We start from the raw sequence: 5837 nt of genomic DNA on the forward strand, positions 1-5837 counted from the left end.
TTCTGAAATTTGGCCCTGGAGACACTGATATGGCCTGAAATTACATGCAACATTTTGTGCCTTTTACCTGAATGGAGGAGAGCTTCCCAGTCTCAACAGGGAAACTTATCAAGAGAAATACAAATCTCAATTGGAAAAGTTTGAAAAGCAAGGTCTGTTTTTACTAAAGTCTCATGAAGACATGAGTAAGAGGGGATTATAACAATAACATAGCAAAACTCCCTACAAAAATTTGCAAACTTCCACAACTTTTCTTCCTCCCTGTTTCCTTGAATCTCACCCCTGCATCCCACCCCACACACACAATCCTCTTCTTCAAAACTTCTGCCACCTGGAGTTTAAGGACAGTGTAAAGTGTATAGAAAAAGATTCTGAAATCTAATCATTTGCATTTAAGTCCCAGCTACACAATTTCTATCTCTGTGCCTTGGTGCTGCCATCTGTGAGATAGGAATCATAAAAGTACCCATTTCGTTGGTTGTGTTAAATGATTTAATGTAGATGCTGTACATAGAACAGTGCCTGGTATGTAATAAAGATGTAATAATGTGAGCCACCAGGGTGCTACCCAAAGAAGGGTCATCGTGAATATCCCAATGCACTGAGGTTGAAAGTTCAGAGGAATGACGACTTTTCTTATGAGAATTTTTTAGGCAGTATTCATGGATTGAAGTGTGTTCCCTAAAATTCATAAATTGAAGCCCTGATGCTCAGTACTTTAGAATATGACTATATTTGGAGATAGGGCTTTTAAGAAGGTGATTAAATGGGGTTGTTAGGGTGGGCCCTGATCCAGTATGACTTGAGTTCTTATAAGAAGAGGATAGTAAGACACAGACAGCGAGAGACACCAGATGCCTGTGTGAATAGAGACAGGACCACGTGAGGACACAGGGAGGAGGAGGCTGTTCACAAGCCAAGGAGAGAGGCCTCAGAAGAAAGCAAACATGCTGACCGTTTGATCTCAGACTTTGAGCCTTCTGAACTGAAAGAAAATACATTTCTGTTGTTAACGCCACCCAGTCTGTGGTACTTTGGTATGGCATCACCAGCAAACTAATACAGATACCAAGATTTATAGAGCAGGGCTTTCCTTTTTAATTCTCTTGTTAGGAAAAATAATACACAGTAAAGTTCACAAGATGTAAATGCAAAGTTTCCTGGACATGATAAAGGAAACACACCAAGCCCTCTTTCCTTCATCCCCTTTTAAATGAACAAGGCCATTTATTTTTTCCTTTACTTATTTTTTTTCAAATTTTCTATAAAAGAACTCATGAACATGCAGTGTTTGTGAACCCGGCTTCTTTCATTACATTGCAAGTTTCATGGACATCTTTGCATAGACCTGTGCTGTGTTCATTTTATCGCGATACAGAATTCCGTTTCATGAATATAGTGCATCTATTCATTCAGTCGTTAGGGAACAGCTGAGTTGTTTCTGGCTTGTCCTACAGATAATGAAGTTGCTGTGAACCTTCTCATGTGTGTGTTCTGGGGCACAGGGGTACTCAGTTCTCTGTAGTGTGTAATTAGAAGTGCAGTTGCAAGATCAGAAAGTGGGCATAGCTTCAACGTCAATAGATAAGGAAGGCCACGTGTTTTCCAGAGAGGTTGTCCCAATGTAAATACTTGCCCTTTCAGTGAATGAAACTTTCCTCATCAACACTTGAAACTGACTTTTTATAGGCATCTCGATTGGAATATAATGATGCATTTCCTTCAGAAATAATGAGATTGAACACGTTTCCATATTTTTGGAGCATTTAATCTTCTTCTTACATCATATGCCCATTCACATTTTCAATTAATTTTTCTATTGTGTTTGCTATCTCTCATTGACGTGTCAGAAACTTTATGGCTTCTGGAATCAAGCTTTTCAGCAGTTATATGCGTTGCGACAATTTTCTCCCTTTTTGTGGCTTCTATTACTCATTAGTGATATCATTTAATAATATATAAATTCTTAATTTTAATGCAGTTAGTTTTGTTCTAACTCTTTTTTATTTTATGTCACTTTTAACAAATTATTCTCTGCCCTGAAGATATCCTCCAATATTATCTTTTAAAAGTGTGTTAAAAGTTCTTTTTAATATGCTTTCACTCTTGCAGGACATTTAGTCCTGTCCAAAACATCCATAAAGCATGTTGTCCACACCAAAAGATTGTTGAAATTTGGTTCTATCCCAAATGTCCATGAGCATATCTGGTCCATGCCCAATGGTTTTGGATAGAACCAAGTATCAAAGAAACTTTGGCATGGACCAAATGTCTCCACGGACAACACAGACAGGTCCATATATGACCAAATACCAAGGAGCTTTTGGCATGAACTAAATGTCTTATGGATGCTTTGGAAAGCTCCAAGTGGTCCTGCAAATATCAGGGACCTTCTGGCATGGGCCAAATGTCTTATGGACCAAATGTCTTATGGATATTTTTTTACAGAACCAAATATGAAGGGTGCTTTGGACAGGACAAAATGTCTGCTAACCATCTTTCACATTTAGGTGTTAGGATGAACTGGAATATTGTTCAAAAAAATTTCACTTCCCTGCCCCCCTGTCCCTTGGGTGTGTATCCCAGGACCTGGCCTGTGACTTACTGTGACCAATAGAATGATGTGGTTGTATGGTGCTGCTTATTCTCTAGACTTTTTCCATAAGAAGAGCATGCCCAGGACAGCAGCTGTTGGAAGGAGCATAACAGACACAGGAAGCACACCTGAAGTTCATCTGTATCCTGGAAACAAGCCTAGTGACCTCAGATGGAAGCAGAGTAGCCCCAACCAGCCTTCAGAACTGAAAGCAAGAAAAGCGTCAATGTTCTAAGGCACTGAATTCTGTGGCGATCTGTTTTCTACATCACAGTGGCAATGACCAGGTTACATCTATCTGGGTCCAGCACAGTGTAGGTGATGGCCTATCAGACATTTATAGCCTCTCAATGTCACCAAAATCACTGATGGGCTTCTTAGTTGGCTTTCCCAAGGTAACAACATGGTCCAGGATATAGGGAACTCAAGTGCTAGGCTTATCTATCTGGGTTTCAGACCTTTGCTTGAACTTGGCTTGGTCATTTATGTCTCACTAACATCTTAGCTCTTTGAAGAGGTTTTAAATTGTAATTTCAATCATTTTTCATTTTTATCACTGAGAGTGGTGGTTCCAATTCCCTAGCTCTAGCGCATTGCTACAGGATGGGCAGGTAAGGCAGACTGGCTTATTTACCTGTCTGAAAGGTGAACTCATCCCTCAAAAAACTACCCATGTGGCCGTCCATAGATTTGATGAGAGCTGAGTCCTTCCACCCCACTTCTGAGGGTGGTGCTTCTTGAGCAGTAGTTGTGGCTTGACAGTTCTTCAGCATCAGCATCTCTGTATATTATATTCTCTCCCATCTCTATAGCCTCTAGTCATATTCAGGCCACTTCCTAGTCTATCTGGTATTTCTTACAGTTTTCTAGTGGGTCACTCTGCCTCCATTTTCTCCTCCCCACATTCTTCACTCTGCTTATGCCAGAAAAATCTGTCTAGCATGAAAATATGGGTATGATCCCATGCTTCTTACATCCACAGCATCCTCACTACCTACAGATGAAGCCAAATTTGGAGTCATAGGTGTTCAAGATGCTCTACAGTTTTCACCTTAGCTACATTTTTAGCCTCATCCCTCGTATATATATATTTCTACTTGCTTTTATTTACAGGCAACTAAGATACTGTCAGCCCTCTATGCCTTTATGTGATTTCTGTATCTGGAATACTTTCCCACTATTTTGTCTCTGGTGACCATCAAGACTCATTCCCCATGTTACCTTACTCTTGAAGACCTTCCCTTACCTGTGGGCAGAATTTCCATCCCTCTTACCCACCTCCCATTTTGAATGCATTATTATTACATGTAGTGTTTTATTTTGGCTGCTATGCCTCATATCTGTTTTTTTCACTAGAGTTACACTTTACTCTTTATTCCTTCCTGACTCCTGGAATGAAGACATTTTTTCCAGAGAGGTGGTCAATATATGTTTGTGGAATGAATGCAAGAAAATTTGAGTAATCTTTTTTGTTCTCCCAATTGTTAAGGCATGTTTCCCAAATGTGTTTTATCATTAATAGATCAAACATATCATTTCTTATATTGCCTGTATTTTTTTCAACAACAATAAAAATTTGTTCAACATTTTTGAAAATGCTGTGACTTGAAGTGATTTTTAAATAATATTAGTATTTACCATATATATCTCACTTGTTAATTGAGTAATATTCTTTGTTGAACATCTAGAAAATTCAGAAAAATAAAAATGTGAGAAACTATTTGAAAATCATATATCTCATAATGGACTAACATCCAAAATATGTAAAGAACTCAGACAACTCAGTAGCAAAAAACAAACAATTTGATTTAAAAATAGAAGCTCTGAATAGACATTTTTCCAAAGAAGATATACAGATGGTCAACACATACGTAAAAAGAAGCTCAACATCATTAATCATCAAGGAAATGCAAATTAAAACCACAATGAGATATCACCTCACACCTGTTAGATTGGCTATTATCAAAAAGATAACAAATAACAAATGTTGGCCAGGATGTGGAGAAAGGGCAAATCTTACTCACTCTTGGTGGGACGGTAAACTGGTGCAGCTGCTATGAAAAATACTACAGAGTTTCCTCAAACAATTAAAAATAGAACTACCATATGATCCAGCAATTTCATGTGTGGGTATTTATTCAAAGAAAATGAAAACCTTACTCAAAGAGATATATGCACCACCATGTTTATTGCAGCATTATTTACAGTAGCCAAGAAATGGAGACAACCTAACTGTCCATCTATGAATGAATGGATAAAGAAATTGTGAGATATATGTGTATGTGTGTATGTGTGTGTGTGTGTGTATACCATTCATCTATAAAAAAGAATGAAATCTTACCAGTTGCAACAACATGGTTGTACCCCAAGTGTATTATACTAAGAGAAATAAGTCAAACAGAGAAAGACAAATATCATATGATGTACTTTATATGTGGAATAAAAAAATAAAACCTCAAACTAATAAATACAAAAGAACAGATTGGTGGATGCCATAGGCAGGCAATGGGAGTTGGGAAAAATGGGAACTGTTTTGTTTTTATAAGTTTAAATGAATTAAATAAAGATTGTGGTGATGGTTTCACTGGTGTATACTTATGTCCAAAATCATGAAGTTGTATACATTAAATATGTACAGCTTTTTGAATGTCAATCATATCTCAATAAAGTCATCTTTTAAAAAATCACTCAATTTCAAACCAAACTATTAGGATGGTTATCTGTGTCAGTTTTGTGGTCTAAACAGAAAAACAGCAATTGACAACGTAGTATTTACAGTAGGAACTAAAAGCAGGGAATTAGTTATACAAATAATGAAAAGAGGTAAGGAATCCAACAGAAGATGATGAGGCATCCCAGAGATTAGTACCTGGGGCTCTGGAGGGATACAGGGATGGAGCAATGTCCAGGGAATGGAGTAATCTATTGGGATCCGGGACCCTGGTGAGGCTACCCATTTGGAGCTGGTGGTTGTAGCTTCTGCCAGATATGCCCACTAAGCTGGGGGAGGAAGGTGGGGAGCACGAACATCCAGCTTCTCCTTTCATTTCACCCTCTAGTCTACTGACAGTGAGCCCCTTGGAAGCCGAAAGACTTGGAGTCAGGTGAGTTTTCCTATGCCATAGCGAAGAAGGGCAAGGAGTGGATTGGAGAGAAAGGAGGCCCAGAGTAGGCATGTTATCTCTGTTTGGTAGATAGTCTTCTGGGAATTCTGTTGTTCTTATCATGGAAGGCTTTTGTT

Source organism: Hippopotamus amphibius, chromosome 13, assembly GCF_030028045.1.
Source record: "Hippopotamus amphibius kiboko isolate mHipAmp2 chromosome 13, mHipAmp2.hap2, whole genome shotgun sequence".
Lineage (NCBI taxonomy): Eukaryota > Metazoa > Chordata > Mammalia > Artiodactyla > Hippopotamidae > Hippopotamus > Hippopotamus amphibius.